We start from the raw sequence: 14139 nt of genomic DNA on the forward strand, positions 1-14139 counted from the left end.
AATAGGCTACTGGACTATTGGCCTAATGTGATTGGGATAGCCAGGAAGATCTCTGTAGACTTAGGTAATGGAGACTGAGTTGTGAGTCCAGAGCGCTGGGAAGGGAGTAAATAACTGTAGCCAGGTGAATGGCCACCACCCTGGAGGCCATGTCCTCTGCCACAGTGTACCTGGGAGGGAGTTGGCAGCATTGGTGCCCAAACAGAATTAAAATCCCACTTCTGATGCAGTCCTAATGCTTGCTAGGGAACCTCTCTGGCCTGAGTGCTGGGAGCACCTTGGCCAAGAGGGGGTGTTCTTGCAGTTCCCTGGGTCTGTTTTCTGGGCACACTGCCCTGGAGGACACCGGTCTTAATTATATTTTTAAGCATCAGACATTCTTTCAAAATGTAGAGTGCATTGTAAGGCAGTATTAGGTAATGTCATGGGGGTATGGAGTTATAAGGGGCATCATAGTATTGGGAACTAAGAATGAACTAAGAAAGGTACCATACGTACCTTTTCCAAGTACGTATAGTTTCTTTCCGATTCTTTGGGTTTCTGTTACATTTTCTTTGCAAACCAGCATCTTCCTATTCATGCTTCTGCTCTCATGGCCCATACTAGAAGTTACTCATGGTTTTTGTTAGGTGCCAACTCCAAACCCAAACTAGATTGTTCTTTCTTTCAGAACTCATCACAAAGTGATGCTTTTTCAGCATCTTAGTTGAATTCCTATTGGAGGACTACTCCATTGTTATTCATTCATTGGCTTTGGGTAAGATGCTCACAATGGAATTTTCACATTGCTATGAAAAGAGTATAGAGGGTTCACATAATACCCCCATGCCTACCTTTTCAGAGAGTAGCTAAGGTCAGTGTAATTGCCAGAAAAACAATTATGGGAAAGAAAATTTTCTGAGATTATGTATGCTGCAAATGTGCCTGAATGAGAAGGTGAAATGTCATGTTCCTTCTGGTTATAAATCCTGAGATTGGGATTTTTAGTGCTCAGGGCTACCGTGTTGGCAAGAATGCCAAGTACAATGTTCTAAAAGTTGGTGCCAAGCCATCTTTGAAACAGAAGCATCTCGGTACAGTTATGTCAAAGGGTAAACATTGAGGAGAATAGTTCTTAGCATGTTTAAACCTCATTTTCATCTCTAAGAGATGAACCAAGGATCCAAAGGTCAAAGAACCAAGCTTTGCATATGGAAGGCTGGATTTTATCTGCAGTCATGCATGGTTCCCAAAATATCACCATAATTATTCATTGATAAACCACTAGATATTGCCCTTCCATATGACCCCAGAGAAGGTAATAATATGTATTTTATAGTTTATTAAGATTAAATGAGAATATTCATTTTATACCTAATCCGAGATCCTTGGCACCAGTAAATGCTCATGTTTTATCTCCTTTATTTCCCTCTTGCTTATGTATTGCTTACTGGAGAAACACATTTGTTTAGAGAGGCCACTGAAATGATTATCCTATTTTGTTGTATTTCAAAATAAATTCAATTATTTGTAGGTAATTGATTTAAGTGATGGCTATCCAAACAGCTTACTAGATTTTTCCTGTTTCTGATGGTAAAAGGAAAATCTGAACCAGTTAATACTTTTTATCGATTTCTTTAGATAAATGCTGATATGACTTTGCAAATCCTGTCTGTGTATTGAATTTGTAATAACGAACTATCTCAGAATCCTCACTGAGTGGACAGTATTCTTTTTGTAGAACAGCAGTGCTGTTTCTCAGATGCCGCGGCCTGGAGGGGAAACATTTTCTGTACATCTGCTTCTTGACCTCATCTACTACTTAGTTCAGCACTTAGAAAAAGGTGTCTCATTATTTCAGCCTCCCGGCCCAAGCACACACTCCCTTCTGAATAAAGCAGTCCTACCTCTGTCTTTGAAGACCACACAGCCATGCATGCTGGCAATCCAGTCAGAAGAATTTTATTTTGCTCTCTGGACCATTCTCAGTGGTACATGGTAGGGGAATGGTAACATCAGTGACCCCTGCTAGTTTTGTAGGAACATGCTTTTGAACCCAGTGCTCTCATGTGCAAAGCATGTCCTCTAGCCTTTTGGACCACCTCCCTAGATTTTCTATTATCTAGCTGCACTTCCTTCTCAAGTGTTAAAACTCCTTCCATGAATCTCTAACTTCTCTTCATAGTCCATCAAAAACTCATATTTTTTTTTTATCTTACAAAATCCCTCTCCAAGTTCATTTTCTTTAGGTATTTTGTTTGTTTGGGGGCCACACCCAGTGGTGCTCAGGGCGTACTTCTGGCTCTGTGCTCAGGGGTCATTCCTGGTGTAGCTTGGAGTATAATATGGGATGCCTGGGATTGAACCTGGCTTGGCTGCAGGAAAGGCAAGCACCTTACCTACTATACCATTTCTCCTGCCCACATGCTTCATTTAATTTCAAGCTAACTTATTTCTCTCCTACCTGCCAGAGCTTACAAAAGCCACGTGTGGGTTTTTGGGTCACACTTTCCTTGTGTTTCTCTCTAACTTTTATCTCTCTCTAATTGACTCACTACACTTTTCTATCCTGTCCTCTCCACTGGTTCTGCTCTCCAAAGCCATTAATGACTTAATGCTAAATCATATAACTAATGCTGAAATCATATAACTTTATTATCGTATAACTTTAGTGGTTGCCATCCCTTTACATTGAAATTTGCCTCTTTCTAGACTTAGGTTAACTAAGACTCTGTTACTTATTTAGGAAATGCAGGACAATATTCTAATTTTCCCAGACCTCATTTTGTCTTCATTAATTAACATTTTATTGTTCTCTTATAGAATTTGACATATTTTTCTAGACTATATGCTGCAGGTAGGCAAGTTCCATATCTCGTCTGGTTCATGGTGTGTCCCTGTCACTATTTAACTCCATTACAGCGACATAGTGTTGCTGTCAGTATCCTTTTGTTTGATGATTCCTTTATTTCTTCTGTCCCTTACACTCATTCTTCCTCTAGCCAGACACAGCTGCCCATTTTTTGAACCATTTCTCAATTTTATTTCAGCATTTCCATTCTTATGGCTCAGCTTGAAGTTCTCAGAATTGGTTCAGTGCTGTTGATTGGGATTGACATTGTTACCCCCACATCCAGTCTGTCCCCATGGAACTCTGTTCCTTGTACCACTGCCAAACTGACCTTCCTAAAACACAACATGAGTCACCTCACACCCTGCTTATGTCCATCCAGTTTGTTACAAGAGTTATTGTGTTCCTTTCTTTCTTTCTTTCTTTCTTTCTTTCTTTCTTTCTTTCTTTCTTTCTTTCTTTCTTTCCTCTTTCTCTCTTTCTCTCTTTCTTGTTCCTTTCTATTTTGATTGTCTTTCTATTCTGTGATTCTTTTTCTCTTGCTGTTTTTATCCTGCTGACTTGTGCGCCTACAAAAAACAAGGGTACCATTATGCTGCCAGAGAGGAGAAGGAGAGTTATACTTTATACTTTCATGCTTTTATATTTTTTACTTTTACTTTATATTTCTCTGGGTATGTCTCTATTATTCTGTCACACCAAAACATGTTTATTCAATTAGGAAAACGGAGATACATTTTTTAAAATATGTGGAATCAATTAAGGAATTTCTGATGCTAAGTAAAATAATGTCTGCTTATCAATTAGAACTAAATATACATTTACTTGAGCGGCAAAAGTAAAACTGAGTATTTTGTGGCAGAGGAGGTATCTTCCAAGCAATTCTCATGAGGCTGGGGTTCATTCTCATAATACTTGGCCAATCTGGCCAGATGATTCAATGATTAGGTTCTTCTGATGAGACACTGTTAGTGACAGTGTGCTTCAGTCCTTTGTGCTAACTCTTCAAACCCAAAACCTGTCTTAAGATAAAAATAAACATTAAAGAATAATGGTTGACAGCAAGGACTTTGGAGCTAAACTACGGGTCTGTGAATCAGTTTTCTTATCTGTTAAATGGAGATGACAGGGTTACAAAGTAATCAGCACTAACGCTTTTTAGCTGTTAGTAGTGTTAATTCTTCAAGTATTCTTTAAATATATAAAAGGAGCAAGACACCACGTATCTAAAATGTAAGGGTCATAGGAAGAATGAAGAATGTAAAAGCTTGGAAAAGAGAAGTCATATTTAGTACTTATTTTCCTGACTTACAGTGAACTCAGTGAAAGGGGCAACACTTATTGGATGAACTAGAGATGTAGAGAGCAGAACCTTACATGTTCAAGCTGTATGTTATAATTTTCTTTGGATTATTTATAAATTTTATCAATTAGTTGTTATCTTTAAAAATGCAAAATCCATAAATTATAGTATTTTAAAATAACTTGGAACCAGAAATAGTACAGTGGGTCAGACTCTTGTCTTGCATATGGTTGGAGTAGGTTCAATACTGGAACTTTATATGACTCCTTGAGTACTGCTAGGAGTGATCCTTGATCACAGAACCAGAAGTAAGCCCTAAGTACCACTGGATGTGAACCAAAAAGTAAAATGAGATAACTTTAAGGGCCAAGAAGAGCATATTTTTAGGAAGATTGGATGAAACTTTCAGAAATGGGAGAAAGTGAAGATTTATGAGCCTATATTCTCTTCTAAATAACATTGTTGTCTCATGGATAGTAGGATAACACTTGTTCTCTACTTTCTAGCAGTAATGGAAAGGTGTGAGCACAAGCCTTCTGTTCTTTCTCCATAAACCCAACCTAGGTCTGTTTCTAGGTTTTATTATGCAGTGTTACTTTTCCCTCTCTATTAAAGCTGTCAGTCTCCAGAAAATAATTGATACAGCAACAGTGATGGATATTAAATTGTTCTTAGTGATATAAACCACTAACTCAGCACTTAATGCAATGCTCAAGACATTGTATTAAGTACTGTATGTGTATTATTTAATTAGATGTAATCTCGTCTATCTCTAAAATATTAGTGAAAGATACTTCTCCAATTCTCTCATTTTACAAATGAGCAAACTGGAGCCATGGGAAAGATCAGATAGCTTGCCTGAGATCTTTTAGCAAGTTTTGTTACTAACAAGCTGGCAGTAATATGAAGTTGACAAAATCCAACTGGACACCGAAATCACTGGGGCTCCTCCATCTTTTTTCAGTTACTGACATGAACAAGTAATTTCCACACTTCTGTCTTTGCATTAATTTAACTCACTCTGTACCTGACAATCTTTAGAAAAGACAAAGTCTAACTTTCAGAAACAGAAGGGTATTTTCTGTCTTTACAAACCCAGTCCACTTAGCTTTTTGAAAAGGTGAATTTCATAACAAACTGAATTGCTTTTTTTTCAGTTTTGATTCTTATAATTTCCTTTTTGAAATTACACTGAAAAAAATGAGGTTTATTGTATAATTGAAACCCAAGCACAAAATTTGTAAGTCTACAACTGTACCGCATGGTGTCTCACTAATAAAAATTAAAAAAAAAAGACAATAGCAAAAAAAAAATTGAGATAGTATTTTGCGTGTGTTGAAGAAAGGAATTTACGTAGACCATCTACCTCCTGAAATAATCAGCTGATCTATTTTGCTCTGTGTCTGTGCTTTTTCTTCCCACCAAATTTAAAGAAAGAATAATCACATTATTTTCTGAGGGGAATGTGATATTTTCCCTCAGGCTATAGAAGAGCTTAGTAAATACCCTGAGCAATTTCTCTCCTCTGTCTTCTCTGAATCCTCTCAAATGCTCTGAGTTCTGCTTCTTGAAAACCCAGATGCTCTGGGCTCTGGCTTGGTCTCTGCCTAACATCTGATTTGAAACACTGCATTGAAGCCATCTGCTCTATTTGGGGAATAAAAGGTGGAGTGATCAATGCTTTTTACAAATGCATCCAAATAGGGCAATTAGCTGAAGGATGGTTAGACCTGAATATTCCTTAAGTGGTAAACCTTCTGGTCAGCTACACCATAGCTTCCTTTTCAGGTTAGTTGACTTGTCTGTCTCACACCGAGCTCATCTCATCTTATGTCTAGTCCTGTTCTTTAGCAGTAAGACATTTGTTATACTCTCTGATGAAACTGAGCTTTTTTAATGGTGAAGTGAGAATTCTGAAGTTCAAAAACAGACTGAGATGGATTGAAACTTTGTTATTCTTGAAAGATGCGCTTGAGCAACCCAGCATCCTCTGTGACATTGTATCTGGAGCAGTTATGATTCTTGTTTCTTTCCCTCACTACGGACCCATTTCTAACTGAGCTGGATGTGTGCCCTTTCCCACTCCGTGCAGGGATTACGGCGGGCTGTTTGCAGGTTTTACTGAACATCTGTAAATCCTCAGATAGGGTATGCTTCCAGCTACTACTTTAATCTGTTCCTGGGATACAGCACTCTAGGTTTTTAGCAGAGGGGGCTGGGTAGACATCTGTTCTCTGCTGCAAGTAGAGGCTTGAATAGTAAAACCTCAGTTTCCCATGTGTGAGGGAACATGATGAGGTACTCCTGTGAGACTTTCAGTTACCTTTTTTAGCTCAATGTGCTCTCTTTCTTTCATCATTATTATTTTTTTTTTCTGAGACGTGAAATCTCAGAGAATCCTGTTTTGTCAGTTATGGTACATGAAGCATGCATGGGGCAGGGAAACACTGCATACAGTTTTCCAAATGCACTCCATTCCAGGAGGGTCTTATGAGGGTAGGAATATGTATAGACCCTTAGTGGCAACATGCTGAGTGAGGAAGAAGAGGGCCTAAAAGCAGCAGAGAGATACCTGGGCAGAGGGTACTCAGAAGTATAGGTGAACAAACATAGCAGGAAATCATACCACAAACATTGGAGCTTCTCTCACTGTGTTGATTCTTTCTGCAGAACTGCAGAAGGAGGTGGGAATCTGTGTGTGGACAGGGCCTGTTGAAGAACTAGGTTGGTATGAATTCTAGATTTTGGCTCAGGACTTTCCTTATGAAAATCCTGAAATTCTCCACAGAGCAGAAGTGGTCTCATCCACTAGAAAAATAATGCCAAATCTGTCCTCCCAGTGTTTCTCTAGAAAGCTATCTGTGCCTCTGGATACTTGCTTGGTTCTTCTGATTTTTTTTTTCTTTTTGGGTCACAACCAGTGATGCACAGGGGTTACTCCTGGCTCATTCACTCAGAAATTACTCTGGGTGGTGCTCGGAGGATCATATGGGATGCTGGGAATTGAACCCAGGTTGTCTGCGTTCAAGGAAAATGGCCTACCCGCTGTGCTATTGCTTCAGCCTGGTTCTCCTGATTTTAACAGGACTTTTTAGCATGACTCTATTGGCCTCTCACCGATGAATGTTTAATGAGATTCCCACCCCCTCACCATTACACAGAAATTTGAAATACTCTCACATTTTCCACATGACCTGAGAAGTTCAAATATTCATGTCTAATCTTTAAAAACATTGAAAGTTGGCTGGCACCAGACAATCTCATCTAAAGCTATGATCCAGAGATTGATTGTCCTTCTCCCTTGGAAGAGAGCATAAAGAGACACTGCCATAGCCATGCCACCAGACCCCATACGAGGCTGTTTCATTTGGGGCAAACCTGGAAGGGGGGGTAAGACCCCTCCCTGCCCCAAGGGACCAACCTTGGGTTGGTTTTCAGCAGCTGAAAATCTCCAGAACTCAACCACCGCCATGCTCTCAGCTGTTCTCCACACGCTTGGATAAGGAGTGAACTTTCTCCTGGACCACACGGCCATGGCATGTCATACCTCACACCACTCATATTTTAAGAGTAGCAGACCATATTTGGTGGGGTTTAAAGTAGAAGGCAATCAATCTTAGAGGGAAAAGTATTTTTTTACATATATGTATATATATATGTGTGTGTGTGTGTGTGTGTGTGTGTGTGTGTGTGTGTGTGTGTAGCGGCTGACCCAGGTTTGATTCCTCCATCTCTTTCAGAGAACCCGGCAAGCTACCAAGAGTATTCCACCCGCATGGGAGAGCCTGGTAAGATACCCATGGCATATTCAATATGCCAAAAACAGTAACAAAAAGTCTCACAATGGAGATGTTACTGGTGCCTGATTGAGCAAATAGATGAACAACGGAAGGACAGTGCTACAGTGCTACATATAAGCACACAAGGCTCAATCTTCAACAACATGTTAGTAATCTCTTATAGAAGGGCTTAATGGCCCCTCAGTGAAATACAACCATCTTCACACACTTTCCTCTAAGGAAAATTTTTTGTATCAATTTCAGTGGTTAATTTATAACAAACAATACAAAATGGATTATTTTGTTTCTGTTTTGGGGGAGGGGTTGGAGTTTGGGATGGAAACATCCCAAATATGGTGGTGGTGAGGTGCAATGGTGGTGGGATTGGTGTATGAATATTAAATATAATCAAATATTGTGAACTACTTTATAAAAATAAATACAATAAAAAATAAAGATATTGGAAGTCATTTAAGAACTACTAACTCCAAAAATCTCAAATCTATCTTCTGCTAAAAAAACAAACAAAAGCCAAACAAACCCCAAATCCCTTCAAATTTCCATTGAATTCTTTGAATGAATATTATGTCTCTCAGTTTCTTCTCTCTCTTCTGGAGGACGAGGCAAGAGTTAACTGAAGCTACTCCATGGTAACTCTGGAGTTTTCTTGTTATGGCCTGAATACTTTGAAAGTTCTTAACATTGGTGGATTGAAGTTGAGGGCCCTTTCTTTGATTAAAGTGACTGGGAGAGTTACTGTCTTCTTCTTTTTCTTTCTTTTTTTTTTTGAGAGAAAAAAGTAATTCCTAGGAAGTCATTGTCTTCAAAAACCCCATGGTTTACCACTCAACATAGTAAACAAAGTAATAACAATACCATAGTGATGCTTAGTTACTACTTTTTATGGAGCCAGGCCCTTTATAATTGCTGACTTCAAAATCACACTATTTTCAAGCTACTAAAAGTAACTTTGAAGAATAGATGACTGAGATTCAGGCTTGAGTTGATTAAGTTTATAGAGTTGAAAAATGATGATAGGGATTTGAACTCACTTTGTCTGAACTAAAATTGTTTGCATTATTTCATAGGAATAAGGGAGTTTGATAACTAGAATGATGTAGTAAACTAGTCTCTGCTTTTTCAATTACATTGCTGTAGTTTATTAATTTCACCTTTACAACAGTATCTGATTTAATTCTCACAGCAACTGTCTTCTTCCACTTTTATTTAAGTTGCCTAAGACAGTAGCATACCTTGGATTCATCAGTAAGTTTAGTTAACACTAGGATGGAACACAGAGACAGGGCAGAGACAGGGCTGTAGTGCCTAAGAACCAGATCTTTGCTGGTTCTAGTTCTCCTGTCCCAAGCTCAAAGCATAGACTTTTCAACCTGCTCTACCTTTGTGATTTGCTTATTACTATAGTCTGTCCCATTTGGATCCACAATGCCAAAGAAAATTGGCTGTCATTCATTCTCATATTATTTGGCTGATCTGGAGAGACAGTCCACCTAGAACCAAATTAAACTGGAACATCAGCTCAGCTGGGAAATTGTTAAGGAGGAAATATTACCCACACTGAGATTACATTGGAAGGCCATCTGGACCATTTTCTATAGTGTCAATGATTCAGATCACTAGAATATCCTTGGGGTCTAAATCATCCCTAGAATTGTGAAAAGAGAGATAAATGGCATTTTAAGAATTTATCTCAGGTAAAGTACTATCTATAGTTCTGTCTTAATTCTGTTATGTGATTTCTAGGAGTCAAAGACGCACCCGATTTGAAGCATGTTACCATAGCAATTGTAAACCATCATGGCATAAGAGGGTGTGATTCCTATAACGTAACATTTGTTCTGTCTTAGTTCATTGCACCTCACTGCCACCATATTTGGGATGTTTCCATCCCAAACTCCAACTCATACCCCAACTAAGATAAGTTGCTTTGGAGGAGAGGATGACTAAACACCCAAGATAAAAGTTCTAGTAGCAATACTTGACAACACCTAAATTGCTAAGAAAAAAAAGAGGGGGTATAGGGTATAGAATTTGGTTGTTTATTGTCCAAGCTGTTCTTTCTCATCTCAGTCCTAAAATATCCAGAATAGTTTCTATTTAAGTGATAATCGAAAGACAAAATATGCTTAAGAACCATACAATTGCTTGTCAGGTCACCAGCAGGTCTTAATTTGCTGCTGACCCCACCAGTCCCTGGATCTGGGTGGTAGACCAGTGTCTTTAGTTTCAAGTATCAGTCCCTTTCAACACTTGTAAAATGGGTTTGTGCTTCCGGCTATTAGTGCCATTGTCATCAACATTATTATCATTGCTTTCACATTTTCAGATGAGATCTCTGATGGTTAAATGAAAAACTCAAGACTATTGCTCTAGGGAAGAATGATAAGTTCAAAAACTGTACTACTCCTTACATGGGGTACAGGTTACAAGGGAAATTAATTTTAGTACTTTTTCAGAAACTCGTATTGGTCATAAAACACTGGAATTATTCTTATGTATTTATTGTCAAGAGAACTGCTTCTTGATCTGTTTCTAGTATGTTGGAAATCCTTATTTTTAAAGATTGTAAAGACAGATGAAGTAAGTGATATTGCTACTCAGTTGCTGTTCTGGAACATGATCTCAACAAATTGTAACCAACAAGTGCTTTTAGCCACACTTTGTAGAAAAACTCAGGCAGGGCTAAGCTATTTTCCCTGCTCTTGGAGTCTGGACTCTTGGATATCACCACAGGAAAAAATTCAAGAGTGAGTGAGAGAACTAAAGCACAGGAAGTAGTATATGAATATGGTTTGTCCCCAAGAGTCAGAGAGCAGGCATAAGCTAGAGTTGGCATTATTTCTAAATAAGACATGCCGTTTCTTTTTTTTTTTTATTAATTTTTTTTATTATTAGTGAAACACCATGAGGTACAGTTGTAGATTTACAATTTTTTGTGCTTGGGTTTCAATTATACAATGATCAAATACCCATCCCTCCACCAGTGCCCATTTTCCACCACTATGAATAATATATCCCCCCCCACCCCCATCCCCCCCATCCCACCCTGCCTCTGTGGCAGGGACATGCCGTTTCTTAAAAGCAAGATTACACTGAGAGACCCGGAGTGTGAATATAGTCCTGAGAAAAAACCACTAAGTGTATAGGAACAGGATAAATAAGTGGTGAAATATGCATGGAATTTCAGAAAATTAGGGAGATTTCGGGGAGAGTGATTTCTAGGAGACAAGCAGTACCCAATTTGAAGCATATTACCATAGCAATTGTAAACCATCATGGCATAAGAGAGTGTGATTCCTATAACTTAAATCTTTTCACCTTTTGGCGGCCAGGGGTTTTGTAACACATTAACCCCTTTGACAGGAAAAAAAAAACAGGCTTTTATCTGTTATGTGTGACTTTGCAAGAAAAGTATCCAATCAAAGATGGGAACTGATTAAGGGTAGGAGGGGTGGCGAGTGATGTTCACATGTTAAAGGATAAGGTATAATAGTTTTTGTCCTTGTAGAAATACTAAGATGTTTGCTTAAAGAAATAAGAGATTGTGCAGTTGTTAAGCTTTGCAACGTTTGTACAAGATATTTTTCTACAGAGGTATTTTTGATTCTTTCTCTATCTAGATTTGTCATTTATTACATTTACAATGGTCATTTCCTCTAAACCACTTTTTTTTTTTTTGCTTTTTTTGGGTCATATGCAGCGATGCTCAGGCGTTACTCCTGGCTCTGCACTCAGGAATGACTTCTGGAGGTACTCGGGGGACCATATGGGATGCTGGGAATTAAACCTGGGTCAATCGCATGCAAGTCAAATGCCCTACCTACTGTGCTATTGCTCCAGCCCCCTTCTAAACCACCTTTAAAGGATACTTTCCTGTTCTTTCTTTCAAGGGTACTGACATAATACACTACACTTGTTTAAGCTTGAGGTTGGACTCCCTTAGCTCAAGAGCATTTCATCAAACATTAAAAGAAAAAATATTAAGTTTTACTTAATGTTTTATTAGCTCTAAAAATTGGGGAGGAGGAAATTAAAAAAAATCAACATCTTGCTAATAAACCATACATATTACATTAAGAATAAAGGTAGGATTAAATATATTGGGAAAAAGTTATACCCTGTACAGCACATATTACATTAAGAGTAAAGGTAGGATTAAATATAGTTATACCCTGTACAGCTATCCCTATGATCTCTGATCTATTCTCATGAGAGCAATCAAGACATACTGAAAAAAACCTAAATTAGGTATAGGTTGGACTCATGATGTCCTAGCTATAATCTGGACCATTTTCTTCCATTAGCCTGTATTAGTGTCTCTAAGAGAACTGAATTTTCACTTTCTTAAACACAAGCAGACATTTGTTCTCGCTGAATCTTCATGTATGTTTCCCATGTAGTTGCATAAAAGGATAGGATTGAAGACAGAGGCACTCTCTGTCTCTACTGATCCCATTTGTCACTGTATTACTATTTCTCTTAGCATTTTTGTTTCTGCAATTTATTGCACAAGCTACACAAATTTGTATAGAATACAGTGATTTCTTTCCCTGAGACTGCTCACTGTGCTTCTCACAGAGTTGAGGAGAGGAATTATACAATTCCAGCGTTTGAAGTGAGAAAAAAGATTATGTTTAGGACACTGTCCGCCTGGAGTAGCCTTCTTTAATTATTCTCTCATCTTCCTTCCTTGGCTGCATTCTAGCTCCCCCTTAGCCACTTGAGCTGCCAGGTGGGAGACTGTGCCCTTGTACCTCCTCCGGAATGCTGACTGGGGTTAGCTGAGCCCTGCCATATAGTTGGTTCTGTGAGAAGCTCACTAGGATGGCAGGGCTGGTTGCAAAATCACAGACCAAATGGAAGGCAGTGTAACTCACAGCTCATCTCTCTGAACGGAGAATAAAGCATGCTTGACTCTGGTAGACCTGGAGGGGATGGACGTCTCTCCATGTTCTACCTGTTTAAAATGAACAAAGAACAATAGTCTGGGGAAAACCCTTCAAAACGGAAAAGAAGTAAAAAAGGGAGGAGGCTGAGAAAACCGACCCAGTTCATCATGTACTGTGGCTTCAACCAGCTCTGCTCTTTCATTGGCTTTGCTGTTGCTGGATACTAGAATTGATCTAAATAAGATTTGCATTGAAAAAGGGGATCTGTTACAAAGATGAAAACCTCAAGCCATTTATATTGTCAGTCCTTTCATTATACATCTACAAAATGTGCTATGCGCAGGGAATGTCAGAAACAACACACATTATCTTTTCCCTTCTCTGATTAGTGAACTACATTGCGAGGGATAATAGTATAATGACATTGAACCACATTCACTCAGGTCAGGTATAAGATATGCATGTAGTCTTTCTAGAAAACAGGATTTCTGTCCTTTGGTTGGGGTGCTTAAGCCACTTGAGACAAAGGAGAAACATTCCTTGAGAATAATCCTCTCTTCTCCTTTTGGAAGTGTTTTTTGTACTGCAAAGTCGTTGCCATATGGTTCTCAGAAAGGTTCTGCCAAAATCTCCGTAGTTCTCACAAGAGCTCCTACCTCCTCTGTTCTTTTAATCTCCTGCTGTGGGTGACAGACATGGGAGAGACAGACAAGCTGCAAAGACAAGTGGAAGAAGTAAAATTAAAGTCCTACAATCAGACTTGTGTTGGTGTGGATTGGCAGGGTGGGTAACGGGTGGGTAGGGTAGACCTCAGCTCCTCGTTCTGCTCACAGAGGTGGGTGTGAGAAACTCTAGGAGTGTCTTTGGAATAGATATGAGGAGTCATTTTGCTCAGATGCTGGAGAAGCAAAAGGCAAGTGCTAAATCTCTTAGAAGTCTCCTGGGTAAATGGGAGGGGCTGAGGACTGATGCGGATGGTTAGGGTGGAGGTGGCATTCCCCAGAGAGAAGCCTATGGAATTTTCCGTGTTGAAGCAAGAGAACCATACCTGGATCCTAGTCTACAGCTCAGCTTTCAAACAAGAGGGCCTGTAATAGAGGTGCACCCAGGGAAGACGGCCCCCGGGAGAGTGGGCTCTTGTGTTTGTCTCCCTCACACCGTTTCTCTGTGTGAGCGGCTGCGCAGCATCCTGTCAATTTCCCCGAGCCCACACCCAGACCTCTCTATACTCAGACGAATGACAACTTCCCTCTTTAGAAAATTCGAACACCTTTTGGGGGATAAGTGGCAGCCTTCCAAGATAGGCGCGGTATCTGC

Source organism: Sorex fumeus, unplaced genomic scaffold (genome assembly GCF_029834395.1).
Source record: "Sorex fumeus unplaced genomic scaffold, SorFum_2.1 ptg000131l, whole genome shotgun sequence".
NCBI lineage: Eukaryota > Metazoa > Chordata > Mammalia > Eulipotyphla > Soricidae > Sorex > Sorex fumeus.